Below are 21,561 nucleotides of genomic sequence, written 5' to 3' on the forward strand. Positions count from 1 at the left end.
CATTGTCTGACCAAAGAGGCACGGAGAAAAGAGGTAGAAAGGGCCTTTCTTTCCCTGCGGGAAACCTACAGAACAATAACCACCTCAGGAAGGGTATCACAGAAGCTTTGCACACTCACTGCTGGTGACTACCAACGCTTCTGGCTCCTGGTGCCCTGTCCGTATGTATTTCAGACAGGGCAAAGGGGATACTGCTATTTCAGTGATGAGTTCAGTCATCAACACAGGCACATTCTCCGTGCATCATAAGCCTCCTCTGTATCTGCTGAGCACAACTGGGAGGGGAGGGAGTAAAGGGAGGAAGGTATTGTGCATTTATGTTTCCTTTAATTCAGCAAGAGAAATAGCTCAAACATTCATTTATTCTGTGTTCCAGGACACTTCTCCTAGACACTATATATAGTTTCTCAGATGCCAGCATCTCCCTCACCTACATATTCATACTAATCCATATAAAACTATGAGTCATTACACAAAGTTCCATCCAGAAGAGTAAGCCATTCATCCTTTGGGGGAGGAGGAGGAGAGGGGAAATTAAGAGCTGTTTCCAATTTAATTGGCAGACTTTACATTTTTGTTCTGCTTCCACTGGAAAGTGTGGTGCTAATTTTTCTGCCACAGCTTGCAACCACACAGAGATCTAGATCTGCTTCATTTATGTGTACCAGTAGGACCTCTAAAAAAAAATTAAAATACATTACAATTGTGTTTTAATTAGAATGCAAGTTCCATGTGCTGAGCTAAATACTTGTTTTGTTTTGAGGATTTAAATGTTTTAAAACTTCTTGCAACTGTTAGGTCTCTTTCACCAAACGGATGGTAAAATGGAAGCGTTTAAATGGCGCATGGTAACTTTCACACCAGCTGCTCAAGCCTTGGTGTTGTACCTTGAAAGTGTGATACCTTCTGAACTCATCTTGAAAGGGGGAGAGAAATAACATGGATTCATTTACACTGCTCTGCAGCATACCCTCTCCTTTTGCTTTCATACAATAAAGCACATGTATGCCCCACCCTGTCTTCTTACTGTATCTTCTAGTCAAAAACATGTTTTCCTGTACGCAAGCAGCTCTTTTTTTGGGTAGAGTTAATTTTGAAATGAGGTTGCATAGAAAGCAGCAGCTTGGAACAGCTATGTGTTTTAATTCCTGCATCACCTACTCTAACATAGGAGTTTTAATTATATGTTCCCCTTTCCAACGTGACAGAGGACAGGGCTTTGACTGTCTTCTTCTTTTAACTCTTTGTGCAATTTCTGTTCTGTTGTGTTTTGGTTTTTTTGGTTTTTTCCTCAGCTGCTTCTTGGCTTTGCACCAACTTCTCTCTCATTTTCTAATCCAACGATTCCAGCCTGGCAGCTGCACATGACATTTATGACTATTTCAACTCAACCTCCCTCACCTTGTTCCTTTTCGCAAACAGCCCCTAAACCAGGATGGCCAGTCTTTGCTTCCCAAGCAATTCAGGGGCCATTCTCATGGACTGCATCATCCAAGAGGTGTGAGGGCTCTGCTGGTGCAGGGACCAGCTATTACCCTGGTGGCATTGAGATGGATGAAGTCCCCAGGAGCTGCCAAGCCCCCTGGACCACGAGCAAGGCAGCTCCAAAGTAGTACTGAGCAGCAAATCCTGCAGAGGACTGGCACCTTCTACCTGAGCTGCTCCTGGAGTTCTTCCAGTACTCAAGGAGGGACACACAGATGATCTCACCCATAGGAGGATTTCAGTGAGCAGACTGCAAGGTTACAAAACCCAGCCGCCTCAAGACCAAGGCAAATAATACAAAAGAAACAACATCTTAGCAGTCTTTCTGCAGGAGATGAACTTCAGCCAGAGTGCTGTAAGACTTTCACGACCATCTCCAAAATTAAATCAATTTAATTCTGTATAACTTTGCTAACAATTCACATATCTTGCTACATCTTTGTGGGGCATTAGACTTCCCTGCAGTTATTCATTTTCAAACCATGTATCAAGCCTTAACGCTTCCACAATGGTTATGTACCAATATTTTCAAAAGTGTCAAACTCACAACCTAGAAATACTGTTGGGTCCTGTTGCTGCAGTCTCAATTAACGAAGAGATACGAGATGGCACAAATATCAGAAAGACTGCTCTACACCTCTGCTTGATATTTAATAGCTACATTTGACAGCTCAGCTCGCAGGAGGTCACCAGGAACAGAGCATCTGGAGCTTGAGACAACCATGAGATATTCCAGGTACCTCCATGGGGAAAACACTTTTCTTCCATAAGAAGAGCAGGTAAACTCTATCCCACTCTGTAGTGGAACAGGACATGAAATGAAATAAAGGGTAATCAGTAGGTACTAAAGCTGCACAATCTGCTATGAAAAAAGGGTGTCACATCCATCAGATGTACATGTAAGTATAGGTCTGCTCCCTTCCACTCCCACCACCTCCCTATGCTAGCATGTGCAGTTTTTTCTTCACCATTAGCATGACAGCAGTGTAACTTGCTAGTTACATCTGAAATGCAAGGGAATATGAGCACACATGCAATACACTCAACAAATATCTGAGGCATTAAGCAGCACCTGCACAGTTAATGAAAATTAACAGGTCCTCAAGTAAAGATTTCAAAGTTACAAGGAAACGAATCCGTACTTGCGAATTTAACACCAAACTTATTGGGGTACAGTTGCAGAAGAAAGGCACCTTGTCTAAAGAGAGAGAAACAATCTCTTCACATACTATGGGTATAAAGCTCCCTTTTTATTTAGTTTTAAGGCTTGCCAACAGTTCGTATTAGATATTTAGACCTCAAAGGCTACGAAATTATTTAATCTCAAAAAAACGATCTTTGAAAGGCAAAAAAATGCATACTCGCAGTTCACGAGTAACAATCAGGGAAAACTTTTTCTTTTAAAATAAAGTTATGCTTCTTGCCTTCTAAAAGTTGTTGAAACTTCTAAAAGCAGAAAAGGCCATGGCAAAAAAAAAAAGCAATGCTAGATAATTTTAAACACTTCACATAACTAAAAAAGGGCATATTAAACCACAACCTTAGTCATAAACCTCCAACAGCAAATCAGTGAGAGCAAAGATGAAGCACCACAGGCACGACCTTCTGCTGCCGGGCTGTCGGTGAGGCAGCGGCTCGGAGCACACGACAACACACGCCATCGGAGGATGTGGGTGTCGTTCCTCGCCCCAAGCATCTCCTCCTCCACCCCCCACCCTCCCCGACCACCTGTAGCAGCCTCGGAGGAAGCAGACGCGCTCCCACATACTTTCCAGCGCCACCGCACCCGCCGCAAAGTGCGCAGGCAGCCACGGGCACACGTGTGAAAAATACACACATGGAGCACCAGCGGCAAGTCTTTCTGCAATGATTAACCTACTTTGCAGGCAGACGGGCTTGCTTTCTTTTCTCTTTTCTTTCTTTCTTAATTTAAAAAACAAACCAGAAAAGCAGCCCAAGGGGGAAGAGGGACCCCTGCATCCCATTTGTGCCCTTTCCCTTTCTCCCCCTCACGCACACCTACCCACACCTACACAGCGCTGGAAAAAGGCTGTAAGCAGGGCACTGCCACTAGCGCCTCCCGGGTATTGGGAGCTGTGGTTTTGACATTAAACAACCAGCAAAGAAATTTCACCCCTTTGATCAGAATTTTCCATAAGCGATTGACCACGGGTTAGGAAAATTTAAAAAAAAAAAAAAAAAAAGAGAGAGAGAAACGTCTAAATTTCCTCTTGTGCTCAGATGTTGAGATCACTTCTCTGTGATAAGCTAAAATTAGGGCAAAAAGGGTACATGCCAAATGCCTTGAGAAAAGGTGCCAGGGACCACGCTGCTGGGGACACCAGGAGCCAGTGTCTGGCAGCAGGACCTGGCTCGGGGGGTTCTCCTTGCAGGCACCAGAATGGCATCCTGCTTCCACCAGCTTCAGATACTTTGCTATCAGTATCTACTCATCAGTTGTCAGTCCTCAAAAAAAAAAAAAAATGCAATCTCCCGTGCAATTAAAAAAAAAAAAAAAAAGGCAGCAACAGAAAAGAAGTTTTACCCCCGTAAACCCCAAATAAGAAAGGAGCAGAATGGAACAAGTGGGACTTGGGGAAGGAAGAGGTGCGGGATCTCTGCCATTAGGAAAGCAACCCTCTTTCCAAGGGTCCTTTGGAAACTCTTGGGGTGCTTTGCGTATTCTGCAACAACTATTTTTCCCTCCTTGAGCCGTTTCAGCCTTGCCAGTACACTGGGGGAGGGGTTAAAAACAAACACTGAAAAGCTATTTGTAAACTGTTTCACCCCAGCGATCATTTCAACTCGTGGTTTCTTTAACTGACTGAGCAGTGCACCTGCAGAGCGAGCCAGGGCAGGAGACACCCCTCTAAAAACACCGGGGAACCCTTGCCTGGCTGCGCCTCCTCAGCACCTCTCTGAGCAGGAGGACAACAGTGGTGTGCCTGTCCTCATGAGAATGTCCTAAACTTTACAGTCAGGTGACAAACAGAAAGTAGGCGTCGGGGGTTGTGGGGGGAAAAGGAGAAAACAAAACAAAAATCCCTCAGATAAAAACATCCTGAATACAATTTCAGCTTTGCAACAGTCAACACTGCCCTCTTAACCGGGTTTCAACAACTACAACGTCTTGGGTGCCTGGTCATCTCTCCTTCAGCCCATAGTCTCTTAACCAACCAAAGCAAGCAGCTGTGCCAGGTGTTAGACCAAGTACGGCCATAAATCCTGCAGCCTCTCCTGCCCCGTCCAGGTGCCCTGAAACCCAAAATGCCAAACTCGGCGATTAAGCGATCCCAGAACACTACACAGCCCTGTGGAAGGCAGGTGTCCATCTCCTCCAGCACCAGTTCAGCGCTCAAGGTCTGTCACCTGGCATTGACCACCAGAGATCAGGAGCAAAAGGGTGGAAGCAAAGGCATTCCTCGCAGTTTTGGTTTACTTACAATCCAGTGAAACAGCACCCATTCCCACCTCTCAGCAGATGACTTCCTTAAAAAAAAAAAAAAATCCAAACCAACTTGAGGCAGTAAATCGGCCATTGCTTGAGTCACACATGCACAGAGCACACCAAAACACCCTGATAGCTGTAACCCCAACCTCAGCCCCTGCTCATCTCTCCCCATCACCCCAAAACTACCAAGGTGGCAAGCTTCTTCGTAATGCTCTGAAGGTTTAAACCAGAAGCCTAAAAGCAATGCTGGTGTGGGCACAGACACCCTATGTGGGGCGGGGGACAGCAAGGGGGGGTCCAGCAGCCAATGGCCCTCCTGACCGGGCACCTACCAGCAGCTCCCTCTCGCTGAGCACGGGGGAGCCAGTGGCACAGTTTCCAGCACCATCAACCACACTGGGAAGGAGGGCAGCCTCCATCAGGTCAGTGCCTCATAGGGAGGTGGAAATTTTGATTTTGGAAAACAAGAAAGGAATTTCATGATGTGCTGATCTTATAGAGAGAGTTTCTCAAGCTATTCGGGTACAACTTTCAAGTCCCTGTGTAGGCAATCCTACTTGGTTTATTTTTTTTGTTGTTTGAAATCAGGCAGGGGAGCAGCGCTCATCCAGGTTGGTTCCTGGATGCTTTTCAACAAAAAGCAGGTAAAAGCTCCACTTCTACTTGAGCCAACTAAGAAGCAGACGTATCCAAGAAATTTTCACATTCTGATCCAGCATCACCCCTGAAAAGTATAGCTCAACAGCTGAAACTAAGACCGAACCAGAAACATGTAATTTTTGAAATATGATAGTTACAATCAGCCTAAAGAGGCAAGTGCATTAACTAACACTGCTGATGCTGGAAAAATTTGCAGGCAATCAGGACAGGCAAATCTGAAAGGCTGGTTTTCAGATAAGCATCCACAGTACGGTTGTTTGTCCAAAGCTTGACCAAACTATTCAAACTCACTGGTGTGCAAAGTCAGACTGCAAGGAAAAACCTTTAGGAAGTCATAATTTGTCACACCGGAACATGGCTACCAGGACATTTTAAGTATTTAAATGGACTGGAATTGGACTCCAGGAATGAGGAAATGGATCTTCCCCTACTTTTTCCTCAAGATAGATTTTTTTTTTCTTACTCTGACAACTGCAGAGCATGACAGACTTCTGCTTTGACCCCATTACTCTAAGGCAGGAGGCAGCCACGGTTTGCCTACAGACTCTACAAACAAAGGCAATTCCTTCCCATTCACTGGCTTTGCGTTGCCTGCTTACAGACCTGTGGCACCGGGGACACCCTAAAACCATCTGCACCACAAGATGACAGCACACAGAGACAATGACTTTGCTGCAAGAAATGGAGGAAAGGGGGGCAAGGGGGGAGCGACACCCAGGTGCCTGCAGAAGGAACAAGCAAAGTGTCAGGCCAAGCAAACCACTTTTGATACCTGTTTACCACCCCCCTTACCCTACCCACCACCCCCCCCCAGCACTCGGGTCTCTCCCGCACTTTGAATTCCTTTGTTGCGCTCATTCCTTTGTTGCTGAGCGTGGGGTTGTCGGCCCTTTCATGTTATTTCAGAGCAGACTGTAAAGACTTTGGCCCTATAAAGTTCTCCTGTGACATTACTAACCTTGTTACTCTTTACGCTACTCCAGTTTCCATAAGAAAGAAAAAAAGTAGCTAAAAAATTCCCAAGTGATTCAAACGAGTACTTTGTTCATCTCCAGAAATGACTGGCATCACCTTGAGATCAAAATATCTACCCGATCGCTATAGGAAGGCTTTATAGCCTCAAGTTCTGTATAGATAACACTTCAACAGCACAATCATTTTTTTCCCCACCAAAAAGGATCATGAAGAGCACCAGAAATATTTGCAGCAGGCAGCTAATACCAATTCTAGCTTTCCTTGCAAGCTGTTTTCACTAAATTACTCTTGATAGCATCACAATTTGTTGATGTAGGGAACTATATAAATTAACAAAGTCATGGCAGTTTGGAGAGACGGAGGGAGAAAGGGAGGGAAATAAGGAGGCAGTATTTATTTGTTGAAAGTAGGAGTTGCAAAGAAAAACAAGAAGCATTACACTGATTAAGTAATACACGGGTTGGTATACAACAGAACTTGTGTATAACATTTGCAACCTTGTGTTTTGCTTTAGTAACTGGGACTAGACAAAACAATTGGACTGCAGCTGTACAACACCGCATGCCAGACCTTTGCTTTGATCTTACTGAATGGTAAAAGCACTGAAGAGAAAGTTTGGAGACAATCTGAGTGATGCTTACAGCTTTTTAAGCTTGGAATTTGGTGGTTAGTGCATTAAGCATTACTCACTTTCTGAACAAAGTGGAAAGTTAACACAAACTGGCAGATGACTAACTGTCCAAGAAACAGATTACTGAATGAATCACCGAGTCTACTTTTAGTCTAATAATAAGACAAATGAAGAGGAACAAGAAGGGGGAAAAAGACAAACAAAAAATTTCCTTGCAGAGTGCTTATATTTGCACTGCCTGTGAACTTCCAGCTATGACAAACTACACAACAATTTTATAATTTACCATGAGTTTTACATTGGGGTTAGTTCACTGACATGCCTCACTATTACTTCACACCATCAATTAATTTGGATTTCTCTAAAAAGAAGTCTGTGCCACACTTCTCCTCAGTACACAATAACAGTTACAGGAATAAATGAAGGGATTGGAAATGAAGTTAAATGGCTGAGTAGAGTCAGAAGCATTTGGCAGTTACAGGTTCAACACATATAAGTATTAATACAAGTATTAATACCTCAGGCACAGCAGCTACACAAGTTGATCTGAATCAGAATTTAGGTTTCCCAGCTCAAGAGCAGGACGTAACCGAATGTCTGCACACACTTTGGTTTTTGCTAGTCAAGTTCTGGCCAAAAGTTTGCCTACTATACATTGCCAACTCAACTTTGAGCAAAATCACCACCGGTGCTGGTCAGGAACACAGGAAAACAGGGGCAGCACTGTCTCCCTTCCAAACAGCAGCCACGCAGCTCCAGCAGCCATGTAGGGTGAAGATACACAAGACAGCTTGAGGTGATCTGGGTTTGACACAAAGGCAAAGGTTCTGTGTCCCCACTGCTCCCTCCACCTCCCCTGCTTTAGCTCTGCTGCTCTTTGGACCTGTGGTCTTACTCATCAACTTGTCTAGAAAATTAGCCAGGGCTAAGAAAATGGTAAATTGACATGTGCTAGGTTGGAAAGCTGAATCGGCTCAGCAAAGTCCAACAAGTGCATGGCCAAGAAGCACCTCCTGCTTTCACCCAGCAGCACAAGAGGCTACCAGCTCTTAACTTTACCTTCTCGTTATGAAGGATGAGTTTAGACTCTCTCCTTCACCTGAGCAAATTCAAGCCGCTCTGTTCATCTGATGAACCCGTTACTCAACATCTCTAAGTGCACATGCTTGTCATCATCCCCAGAATGATAAACGCTTGCAAGGAAGACCTGAGGGTCTAGGACTGCAGCCACCTGGTTCAAAAACCTTGCCACAGTCACCAGGTCTGCTCATCTCCTCAGCTATAACTTAGGTTTAAAACATAAATTCACAAGAGCTCATCACAACTGGGAGATAGGTGACATGACCAGGTCACATCAGGCCAGGAGCAACCAGAATCAGGTGGGAATAACAGTAATTTGAATATTTGCAAAACACAGTACTTTTGCATTTTGTTAACATAGAAGGCTTGCTTGATTGAGTTCTGTTTTCCTCTAACGTTTCTTTCAATTGTCTGTTGCAAACGCAAGCCAAAATTACACAGCCCAAACCTCTCATGCCCTGGCTCCAAGGTCTTACTGCCAAGTTACGGGTCAGGCTGGGCACAGGCTGCTGTAATGGTTTCCTGCAGTACCACCACGTGGCAAAAGCAAGACAAGAGTGACCTTCAGGAGATGGGGCACGATGCTGTGATGGCCACTGCACTTTCGGGGCCAAGTGTCCCACGGTCGGCTCTAGGTCTTTTAACAAATTTTGGTTTAATTTGATTCCTTACCCAGGTCCTTGGCAGGCTCTGCAGTAAACTCAACCAGCAGAAAACTAACTCTACACACAATGAATAACCTTCTGCCAATTTAGCTCTCAGGGCTGGCCTGCTGTGGGATGAGATAGGTGCCAGGGCAAGCACAAGGATCACAGTCTCAAAATTGAGTAGTGACAGCCTCTGTTGCCCTCCACAGGTCCAATCCTCAGTGATTTTGGACACAAGTCCCAGTTCCAAGTCAGCAGAGCTCAGAACATGGATGAGATTTAGCCATTTTTTCATCTGACATGACCCAACCCTCATGACACTTGAGATGGCAAGATTTTCTAAGGACAAGTTGAAATCAGAGCACTGAACCTATGTCCTCCTGAACTCTGAATAACCACTGACAGTGTATTTTGCAGTCCTTACCAATTATTCTTCTGTGAACTTCAGTAAGAACTGTCCATAAATAAATCCCTGAAGCTGGAAGTTGGCCTTTTCTGCTATACCGATCTGAAAATAGTAAAATCTCTCTTATTGTTGCCATGTAACAAACAACTGGATTTTCATATGTTTCAAAGTTATATCTCCACAGGCTTCTGCGTCTTTATTTTTAGTGCGCCTCTCCCAGTAAGGAGCTACAATACAAAGATTCTCCATCACAGTCTGGTTATACATGAAACTAACAAAACACATCCAAGGTATTTCAGTGCAATCCAAATTAACTACATAAATATATTTAAATATTTAGTGGGAAAAAATGCCTGCCGACACTGAGGGAGCTGGGATGGGTCTAGATTTACTGAGGATCTGCCCCAAAATGGATTTTGTAAAAAGCACATTTTGCTTTTAAAATAGAATAATAAAAAACAAAGAACTATTGCATCCTTATAAGGAATAACTTACTAGTCTAAATATTGCAACAACAGAGAAAGTAAACATGGATGTTTCATAAATGTTGGAATTTTCACTCTAACAAGGAAAAAAAGACTAGCTCTGCCTCTTTTATAGTCTTTACATCTTATAACAACACAGGCAACTTGAAAGCAGGCAGAAACACTATATATTAATGCAGTAGATCAGGAGACACTGATTGGACTACCATTAAAAGTACAGTATCTTGCATAAAAGAATTAAAATTTGATATACTGTAACAGTTGGGAGGGTATGTTCTGCTTCTATAAGAACAAAATAACCTTGTGTTCTGCAAGGTACAGTTTCAAACAAATTGCAGTGTGCACTACGGATTGCTTCGTTGCACTGAACACAGGGCAGAGTCCTTACAAAAGGATTTCGGCCTCAGAGGTAAACAGCTAAAAAGATGCCAGCACATTTGAAAAACATTACTTAAAATTAACAAAGGGGAAAAAAAAAAAGGAGAGAAAGAGTTTAATAGATCACTTTCTGATTTGCCCTTTTTTCAGTATCACTTTCAGTACTGGAAGACATGCATTTCCTCCTAGGTAATGACAGACACATCCTGCAGTTGTCATTTACTCTTCAACTCCTATTTTTTGTTTACTTTCCTCTCTGGATCCTCTGATACCAGCTCAAACAGCAACACAGGTCACTCCATAATCTTACTGTCCTCTCTTTACCAGCGTGGAATAGAGGTGGAGAACAGCAGCTCGGCAAGACGGCGTAGTGTGCCAAATCTTCCCCCACTCAACATAAATAGATTATATTTTCCAGATGCGCATCTCTGACATCGAGGCTACGTGTTGGCAATACTCGCTGCTGTGAAACCCGAAACACTGAGGAGACAGGAGAGGTGAAGATTTTAGCACCGCAAGCAGTAGCATGATTAGGTTGGTTTTTTTGTTTGGTTTTTTTTTTTTTTAGAGGATATGAGATCTTTCACTGTTGCAGAGCTAATCACTAAAGCTTCCATAAGTTTAGGAAAAAAAAAGGAAAAAAGCTCAAAGTAATATTTTCCAACCTTTCACTAAGAGTAGGGGCCAAAACCACACATTTTAAAGGTCTTCCACAGTTTTATTATTAGAAGTAGAAACCCTACTGATACTGATGAGTCATTTGTATTGGCGGAAACCAAGAACACCCATTTTCTCATGTGTTAAAAGCTCCCAATGTGGTTTTCTATTCATTACTGGTCGAAGTAGTTGACTAAAAACAAAACAAGTGACAAGAACTCACCTTATTGTTATTAAAGTCTGGTTTATACCAGCTGATTTTGTTTATTACACTTTTAGAGAATGCTTATTTTTTCCCCATTCCACAAAAAGAAGGAAAAAACAGAAAAGACAACTACGAATCTAAACTTCGTGACAGTAAATCCAGAACTGCAGAGGGATAATTCACTCCGTTTGTGGAAAGCCTTTTGTGATCGACTAAGAAAGTAAAAAGAAAGGAGGGAAAGAAAAAAACCACAATAAGATCAGTTAAAAATCATCAGTCAGCAGAAGCTATCAGTTTAGGATCCTTATGAGTAATCATAATAGAGTCTGTAAACAAAGAAGCAGTTGTATAAGAGCGTAAGTTTTCATCCTCACGCCAGGGAAGGAATCCTTTCACACTAACGGCCAGCGTTATTGCCACACGGGAGACAAAAAAAGAGCCGGAGAAACAGCAAAATTCTGAAAATTAAAGATAGCTAAACCCAGGTTTTTAAAGCTTTGTAATTTCTTGCTGGCTTTTAAGAAAATTTCTGCCATAAAAAGAGGTGGAGGGTATGAGGCTGTACAGCTTGCAACTGGAAAGAGAAAACACAATTTGTACGCTGGACTTGCCATATCCAAATTGGTAACAACGTTTGAGTTTGGGCTTTTTTTTTTTTGTAATGTCCCATTCACAAAAAAAAGAAACAAAACAAACTCCAGAGGTTTAGTCATGCTGAACACTCACAGCATCTAGATGCACTTTGAGCACAACCTCCACTGCAGCACAATGAATTTTTACTTTACGCCATGCACCTAGCAGAACGGCAGCCTGACACGTATTTTTATATTCCTGGGGAAGAAAACCACAGCAAAGCAGTGACCAGAGAACTGAAAATAACCTTTGAACAACGGCTCAGCACCGACGGTCTCTCTGCTTGTGCCTCCTATTGTGGACAGTTTACAGCGAAGGGAGCTCCAAGCTGCACCAGACACGTGAGTCAGCAAGAGCAGCTTGTAGGAAACTGCTGACATGTTCAATTGCTCTCACATACACTGAACACACCTAAACCACTAAATAAAAAACAGGCTGCATGCAAATTGGGGTGAAGGAACACCTCCACACCTACAGTTCCTGTTTTCCTAGTTCAGGTTTAAATTTTAAAGTGATCACTAGTAAAGGGAAAAAAAAAAAAAAAAAAAAAAGAAAAAACCCTCAGTGGAGGTCAGCTATAATAAGTATTTATGATTAAGTCTCAAGGGTAATTTTGTTTATTTAAACAGACATAGCTGCTTTTCCTCTTTTCAAAAAACGAAATTGCCGCTCCACAGCCCAGAAGCCCTGCACAGTGACAAGCCGTAAACAGTTCCTGTTTTTCTTCGTGGGGAGACTCCTTTTGAACCCATGCACCAAAACCAGATCTACCCATCACAGCCTGGCTGAGTGTTTTCAAAGCTCTGGAGCAAAAACAACAGGCTTCCAGCTTCCATTTCAACTCCTATTAGGGGTAAACTGGAAATTCATGGGGTTTTCATTCCTAACAGTTTTTCAAGTCTCTGTTCCATTGACATAATAGCAGAGAAAGTTATGGGTCAAGCTGTATGCAAATTACAGGTCTTGGGAATAAATCTGGGAGGATTTGATGCCTTTTAGATCACCTTTCACATTAAAAAGAAGAAGACAGCGTACCTCAGGTCCAAGTGCCTCTTGCCTCTGCAGCCATCACCTTCTCTTCTTCCTTTCAGGCACTGGATCTCAAGTGCCCCAGCTTGCTCTGAGGGCAGGTTTGCACCAAGCAGGTGTAAACAGCCAAGGGGGAGCAGAGGCAGAGGAGATGGGGAAGGGATGAGGGGTTCCATTTGGAGGGGCTCCACACCTGGCAGCCCCCTTGCCCACGCAGGAGCTGCCCTTCAGCCCCCGCTGCATTCGGAGCTTTTTGCAGACAACCTGTTTCAAGCCAAACGGGGACACGTCTATTGATCTGTGGAGATGCCAGCGCAGCACAGCTGCTGCTCTTCGGGTTGTTGCTGTGGCTCTTTCTGCATAAAGATCAATACAATCAAGCAGAGGAGTCTTTGGAGCCCAATTTTTGACAGATCAAAGTTATGCCATATATGTAAACTTTTAGCACAAAGGTTTTTCCAAACTTATTCCCTTGTTCCTTTTCATTTACCAATTCTGGACATGTGGTTGCTCTTTGATCAACACCATTAGTTCTAGTAACTCAGGAGCTTCAAGTCCATCACTGGCCACAAAGGCATTTGTATGCATTCCACTGCTTGCCTGCTTTAAAATTACAATTCATAGCCCAAGAGCGGCACACTAAGTAGTGGCTCTTTTCAATCCACTACAAAGATGTTTCTGCCTAACTAAAACGCAAAACGAACACATTGTAACTCAGCTGGCTACATTCATACATTTTACATCTTCTTGATGCAAGCCTCAACTGAATACGTAATATTCAGGCAGCTGCCAAGGTTAATGCATTTTGGCTGATTTTAAAGGAATGATGACCATTTTTTGTAAAAAGAGCTAAATAAGCATTTTGATCACTATTGTGGAAAACCTTAGGGAGTTATTGGTGGTAGAAATCTACTGTCCATTCAGCTACTACAGTAAAATAATTTATGCACCTCAAATATCAGTAAAGAACTGCAGTACCAGAAAGACTCTCTTCTGCATTCTCTTGAAGCGTTTGTAGTCAGGAGGAACACTGAAAGCAGCAGCACTACCTTGGACTTAGAGAAAAGCTTTAAGTTTAAATCCAAATTCTCTTCAACACATTAATGGAACGACTGATACATTTCCCCTAACATACATAGTTCAACCCAGAAACCACTAATATACGACTATCACACCCAAAATAAGCCGAGCTGGAAATTCAGACCCAGAGGTGAAAGATGGAAGCGTGCACGCCTTCAAACGTAATTCAGATCTGCTGAACACTACAGGTACGTTCATGCAACTTGTAAACTGAGAAGCCATTCAGAGAGCATTCCTTCGAGTAAAAAGGCACGTACATTTTGATTTGAATATATAAACCATGTTCATACTACCTAAATTAAAATCACAAGAGACTCTGTTCACGTCACACAATAAAGGTTATTCAATTTACACCAACAGTTTATTAGATAAAAATGTCATTACTACCGAAATGATTACTTCGCATATATTAATGTTACACATCTCATTTTTCAGCTTAGTGCCGTAAACGTCTCTCAGCTACACTCTAAGAGGTTTCCTCTTTTTCTGTGTGTATGTGAAGTCCTAACCAAAAAGAATATCATGGGCAGACAATGACAAAACAACTCTTTTTATTCTTCTTGGGTTTTTAAAACAAACAAAAAAAAGTAATTGCTGATTTTTTTTTTTCATGGCTTGTGATATTTTTAGATAAAATCTTAAGGAAAATAACTAATTGGTAACCACACTGTCACCTTGTTAAGAAAATTAGCTATTGCACTTCAGAACAGAAAATCAAGTAATGAAAGTTTTTAAATAAGCAAAGGCAAGCAAGCAACTTCTGTCACATATTCCACACTACACATCATCTATACAGGGGTTTTTTTTCAGCTCTGTCATTAATTACCCCCACACAGAAAGAGATACGCAAGACTGCTGTACAGTATGAGGCTTTTATTAAATTCATTAATTTCAATGAGTTTCTGAGGCCTTCTGCAACGTCAAAGATTTACCAGAATCTCTTCACATTAGGAGCACCGTGCCAATGCCTATTCTATTGGGATTTGGACCTTCATTCTCAGCTAGCACTTTGGGTACTATCTCCAACTTTTCTTCATGCTCAGCACAGAACAGAGAACTACCGGTGTTTTCTCGCTGCAAAATAAATGGCACAAAACAAAAAGGGAGAGAGAGAAGGGTGTCCCACCCACACCACCGGTGCATGCTGCCAGTGTGTACGACATAAATAGCAACACGTGTTCAAAATGTGCCTCCAGGTCAGAAAAGGACTAGGAATACCTGTCCTAGCACTGCTTCCCAGTGTGAGACATTTGGGCGTAAACAATCGCCGATGATTAACCACTTGGGATCTGTCAGCATGTGCATCAGCCGTGCACCTTCGGTGTGCACCTTTCCCATCCCACCCTCACAACTGTAAAAGTTTTCAAAAAATTTAGTTAAGCACAAACTACAGAGCAGAGCTGCACAGCATTGCCCAGAAATGTACACTCTGCTTCTGTGGAGCATTTCTGCAAAAGACCTCCAAATATCTTGACAACCACCCTATCTGCAAAATCACCAGGGACCTTTCTTGCCCACTTGACAGGTCGGTGTACTGGCATACATCGGTTTGAATGGCTCCTCCAGTGTCACAGAGCAAACTAACAGGAAAACTAGACCTATGATCCTCATTTTTCAATCCTCTACTTTTCCAATTAGTCACGGCTTCCTTCCATTTCTTGCGGAGCACCTTCTGAACAGCCTTTGAAGCTGAAGGGTCAAATGTGAAAAACGGTGCTGAAAGCACAGGTTCAATACACCGCAGAGAAGTACAACGCCGATCCATTTTGCTGAACAAGTGCCCAGATGCTAGTGGTGGGGGCCAGGCAGGTGGATACAAAAGGCAACACCGCTTCTAAAAGAACAAGCCCACATTTGAAGTGGAATTTTATTTCTATCTGTCAGATATAAAGACTCCTAAAGCACCATCCTAAGGCTGTTGCTACAACAGCCCCATAGACGACAGCTTAACACACGACCTTATACTTTTATTCTATTCATCTCATCAAACACAATTATCTCAAATTTCAGTATTTACATACCTGAAGAAGTCAATTTACCCAAGCACCACCACCCTCTTAAAACTGCAGTGCATTCCATCATCTACAGCAGAAATCTCTGACAATTCCCAGCCTGAAAAAAATGACTTGTTTCTAGCTCGAGCCCCAGAATACCAAATTAAAACATGCACAAGTTTAGCGACAGTTCCAAAGTCTTTGAAAATGGGCTTTCATCACAAAAACACTGTCACGGCTTCAACTAGAGCAAACAGCAACACAGTAATTTTTCAGTCTTTCCAACATCCTGAAGAGTAATTCTAGTAAGATGCCATCCCTGCCTCACGTTTATTCTCCAAGGACGAAAAACCCGGTTTACTCCAGAGCTGCCGGGGCTTCAGCAACAAGGGTACAATGATCTCACGATAACTGAAGCGTTTTAAGCAAGACACCCGCTGCATTACAAAAATAGCCTGCTCCACAAAAGGAGAGGCATGATTTCACACTTAGCGTCTTTCATGACAGCCAGCGTCTTCGCCGCGCGCTGCCTTGCCTACACGCTACGTTTTAACGATCCAAGAAACTGTTATCGGAGTTCTCATCTCTCTCCAAACCTATAAAAATGGGGGGGGGGGGGGGGGGGGAGCGGGGAGAGGACACAATCAGGGGTGCGGCGCGGTGCCCGCTTGCCCCGAGCGGCTGCAGGTGGCCGCGGGAAAGCTCCGGGACAGCCCTTCCCGGACGGGGCTGCCCGCGGCGCCCACCCGCCCGCCCCGGGGCTCCCGGCCCGCCCGGCGGGGGTGCGGAGGTCGGGGCGGCCGCGCAGGGACGCGTCCGCGGACACACGCACACTTGGGCGCCCGCCGCGCACTCCGCGTTACGCAACGCGCGTGTTTCCCACTTTAAGGAATAAGCAATAAGCGCTCCTGCAAAACCCGCGGCCGCGGCGGGGGTGCAGCCCCCCGCCGAACCCCGCGCAACAGCTGCTCGGGGAGGAGGAAAACCACGCTGCCCCCACCCCGGCCAGCCTCCAACCCCAAACTTCGGCCCCCCCCTCCCCTTCCCCTTCCCCAGCGGGGGGCTGCCGAGCCGCGGAACAGGCGCACTCACCTCGCCTCCGCGCAACTTTCGGGGGTCGCCCCTCTCGCTGCAGCTTGGGGGTCGGGGTGGGGGGGGGAGGCCGTGGGGCGAGGTGGAGCGGGCCCGGGGTTGGGGGTGGGGGGGGGAAGGCTGGTACGGCTGAGGAGGTTTGGGGAGGGGGGGTTGCTCTTGTTGTTGCTGCTGCTGTTGTTTCGGAAATTCTTATTATTTCTCTGCGGTCAGAAACCTGCACCCTCCCCCCCCCAAATGAAAAAAAAAACCCCGACCCAGACGCTCATCACATGGCGATTGCTTTGAACCAGCTGCTTCCAGAGCCAAAGTCTTGCGGAGAAAAATAAAGGGGGAAGGGAGGGAGGGAGGGAGAGAGGGAGGGGGCTGGCAGGGGGGCCGGAGGAGGAGAGAAAGCCGCAGCGGAGGGAGGGAGAGTGGGAGGGAGGCGGGAGGCGGGGGGGGAGCGGCACCGCGGGGCTGTGTCGCTGCCGGAGCGGCACCCGGGGCAGGCGGCGGTGTCAGCCCGGCGGAGGAGGGACGGCGGCGCTCGCTGCTGCCGCGGCCGCTGCCGCCCGGCTCTGCTGCCCGGCGCTGCCGCCCGCCCGCGCCCGCCGCCGCCTCGCGCGCCCCGGCCCAGCGCCGCCCCCGCCCCTCAATCGCTACATTGTTGACATTCGCAGGCTGACATCATCCTCCCCGCCCCGCCGCCCGGCTCCATTCACAATAACGCTACGCCAACGGCGCAGCGCCCGCCCGCTCCCTCGCCCGCCTCCGGCCCCTACGCACAGCAAGCGGCGTACGGCCGCTCCGCGAATAGCGGCGCCGCTGACATTCCACCCGCCCCGCCCCGCCTCTCCGGCCGGGACGGGGCGGCGCATGCGCGGGACGGGCTCACTCGCTCCCTCCCGCTCTTCCCGGGGGGGTGTGTCTGCCTCTGTGCGTGCGTGCGTGTGTGTGAGTGAATGAGTGTGCGCGTGTGTGTGCGCGCGTGTATGTGAGTGTGTGTGCGTGCGCGCGCGCGTGCCGCCGCGGCCGGACCCGGTGCCGGGGCTCGCGCCGGCGGCCGCAGGGGGCTCTGGGAGCCGTAGTCCGCCGCGAGGGGCCGGCGGCCGCCATGGTGGCGGCGGGACGGGACGGGACGGGACGGGACGAGGGGGCCCCGCGGGGCTGCCGGCCGTGACCTCGGCGGGGCGGGGTGAGGCGTGCAACTGCCCGGGCCGCACTTGTTGGGGAGGCCGGGGCCCGCCAACCGCCGCCAGGCCTGGCCGTTGCGGAGGGCGGGCGGGGGTGCGTGGCCCAGAGGCGGCTGTGGGCAGCGTCTGACGGACAGGGCCCAAAATACCCGCCCGGTCACCCGCGGGGCCGCCGCGTTGATCCTGGTGATATTTTATGCGCTCCGCCCCCGGAGGAGCCTCATCCTACTTATATTGCCGACCGCAAGCGTCCAACAGTCATGAGTCAGCCGTGCCGAACATCAGAGGGGCAGATAAGCGCTCCCGAGGATGAAAACAATAACAAAACCCCATCAAGGGTTCCCAACGTGAGAGGGTTGTTTGTTCTGCGCCTCGTCTCAGTGGGTGTAAGGTGCCTGTTTTCGAGCCTGCTGCCACCCCCAGGCTCGGCGCCACGGCTCTTTTTGCCAACTGGAAGGCTGCGATTCCTGCAAATTACCCTGGTGCCGGCGGCCAGCGCTTCTGAGCGAGACCCCAAATGTCACGAGACGCGAAATGCAATTGGGGTAACCGGTAAATGGATAAAAATGCATTCTTCAAGCCTGAGTTATTCAGCCAGGCTGGGACAGAAGAACATATAAGATGAAAGATGGCTGATAAAAAGGAAACTTGGAAAATAAATGATTCACAATAGGGGCTGTGAGTTAGATTATCTCTGGAGACATCTCTAATTAAAGGGCGTTGGATAACTAGAGGGTTACATTTTCCTGGGTCAGTGGTCTTGAAAAAGAAATTGCAGTTGCAGTAAATGTCAATAAAGAATGATGGTGACCTACTGCTAACAAAAGCACGTTCAGTAATTAACATGTGCATGTTTGTTATTTTTTCTGTTTATGTCAGGTTTTATTGTACATTTTCATCCTCTGTTTCCCCCTGTCACTACAGACAGATGATATAGAGTGTTTTCCATATCTTTGAGAGAGGAGCAATTTCTGTGAAGTTATTTTACTGCCGTCTTCTGAAATTGCAGCAGCTCCATTGGGCTACCTGCGTTTTTAAAGTCTACTAGACTACAGAAAACTATGCAATGCCGTGTGCCAACAAAAAATCAACTCTTTGTATTGAGCGACAAGTATATTGTCACTTTGCAAAAGCATAGTTCTCCTCTGGCTTGCATTTTGCATGGTTATTCACTTGTGTAAAGTGAAAAGATTTTTAGTTCACTAGCATTTTACTCTTTTCCTAGCTACATGTGGTTGCGGAATGGGATCCCACTGAAAAATTTGACTCATAAACTTCACTTTCCCTTTCCAAGTAAGATTCATATAAAGCCTTGCTCACAAGTGCCTGTTAGGTTCTGGTTCTACAGGCATGTAGTGTTAAGCAAGTGAAAAGCCCCACAGCGTGTAAGGAGACTTGTCATGTGTTTAAACACTAGCAGGGCTGTCTCTCCTTGTTGCCTTGTTTTTCCTAGAGACACAAAAATAATTTTGTATTGGCATGAGAGATAAAAATACTATATTGAGAAGGACAGAGAGATAAAAATAAGCCATGCAGCATTTGTAATGCTTCAGTGAGCATGCTATTTGCCTATTGTGCCACGGCATTCCAAGTGCACATATTCTGATCTTTACAATACATTAAAGGAGATGCGGCTCCAGGTGGTCAGAGCTGGCCAAACAGAAACCAAAGCGCTCCGTGTGCACGTCTGCCCATAGCGCACATTTCTGAAAGGCACAACAAGTGCCATTTATCTTACTTGGCCGACATTTTTAAATGAATGACAACTACTTGGCTTAAAGGAAGTGTAAAGTGAAAATCTCCATTTTAGATTTATTTTTTCTGTTTACCCTGTGATAAGAATTGCAGTGACTTCAGTGTGGACCGGATCACACTTGTGCAGGATGGAGATGGGCAGAGAGTGAAAGAAGCTGGAGCCAAGCAGGGATTTAGCACATAGGCTTTTTGAAACCTCACCAAGCACCTCTATGCAGCTTTTGGTACCCAAATACTATTAATAATTTTGTGACCAACTCATAACGGAAGACAGAGATCAGATTCCTGTATATCATTCAGATCATGATTTTATTATGGCCCGTTATATCTTTATATAACACTAGAAAACTGGGGAGAAACTAAACAGTTGATTTTCAAAGACAGAAGGAACATTACACTAACCAAATGATATCTACTGTTTGAAAATGCCATTTTTATATCCTATATATTACATTTTAATGCATTAGCTTCCCAATTAATTTCCAAACTGCTTATATTCCGGCAACGAATCCAGTCTGATTCTGTTTCCATTGCAATCAACTATCTTCACACCTCAATTTTTGTATATGTAACTATTTCTGGACCGTTTTTCCTGAAGTACAGCCAAACATATATTCCAGACAAATATGAATTATCAGAAGAGGTGTCATGTGTGTTCTCTCCAAATGATCCACAATTTGTCAAGCAACGACAAGAAAATGAGGTAAGAATAAATGTGAAGAGGTACAATTTAGAAGTTATCCCATGAATACTTGAGGGATAACTCGCCATTAATGCTGCAGCGGTATCCTCGAGAAAAGGCTGCATCCACACATTCAACAACGGGTTTTAGCTCAGCTCTGTGGACAAATTTCCTGGTTGCACATTCCCTTTACGAATGTCTTAATTAAGTGGTTTCCCCATGCTGCCGTGACTTCATCCCTTCAGAAAGGACCGCCTGGTTGAGCTTACAGCACTTGACCTAGTTTTCAGTGTTTTCTTTATGGATAACACAAAACTTTCCAGAATACTTGAATTACGAATATCTATTTCAGTCATATTTCATATGTAAATTTAAAAGATTTAAAATGGAATCCAATATTGTAAAACACGTCCCAACATCCCTTCCTGAGATCTCATTTGCATATCAATCTTGAAACTTGAATAGTCTTAATAGTGCCACTTGTTGGAGAGCTCTGTGTATTGCAAGGTATTTCAATCATTTATAAAAACAAGTTGCTTTTTCCTGGTGATAGGTAATTCCTAGTTTAAAGTGCTTTGGGAAGAGAGGAAAGTACTGCACAGAACAACTTCTCTTGCAATCGCAGCTTCAGCCACGCTGACTCAAAGATTCTGAGAATGAGCAATATGTTAGTGGATCTTATGCAACTTGATCTTTACAATGGTAATGTAGGAGTGAAAAAGGAAAAATGAGGACAAATTTTGCGGTTTTTAATTGAGGAAATTGTTGTTTCCTTCCAAAGTACATTTTGCCCTGCAGCATTCAGGTGAAAAAGATCAGCTTTCCTGAATGAGTCCTGGTCCTGCACACAGATCTACATCATTATTGATAATTACACACATATTCTCCTGGGCTGTGCAGGTAGAATTCATTAAATTGCATCATTTTCTTTCCAGTGATTAAGAAATTCACAGTTGATTACTGATTATGCTACAAGCACCGCATGTCTTTTCGCAACCGGATTCTAACACGCCCCAGGTACGTTGCGTTTCCAGGAGCACCAACCGTACGAACAGCACGCC

The 21,561-nt window shown here is 45.2% G+C and overlaps 1 protein-coding gene across 3 annotated transcripts in view; it reads right to left on the reverse strand.

Annotated features, from left to right (window-relative positions):
- Nucleotides 1-17,366, reverse strand: part of BACH2 (BTB domain and CNC homolog 2) — a 187,438-nt gene extending 170,072 nt beyond the window's left edge. For all 3 annotated transcript variants that reach the window (XM_065632173.1, XM_065632171.1, XM_065632172.1), the window contains exon 1: nucleotides 16,889-17,366. The gene's annotated coding sequence lies outside the window, so the exon portion shown is untranslated. The remainder of the gene's footprint in view (nucleotides 1-16,888) is intronic.
- Between the last annotated feature and the right edge of the window lie 4,195 nt (nucleotides 17,367-21,561).

Source organism: Caloenas nicobarica, chromosome 3, assembly GCF_036013445.1.
Source record: "Caloenas nicobarica isolate bCalNic1 chromosome 3, bCalNic1.hap1, whole genome shotgun sequence".
Classification (NCBI taxonomy): Eukaryota; Metazoa; Chordata; class Aves; order Columbiformes; family Columbidae; genus Caloenas; species Caloenas nicobarica.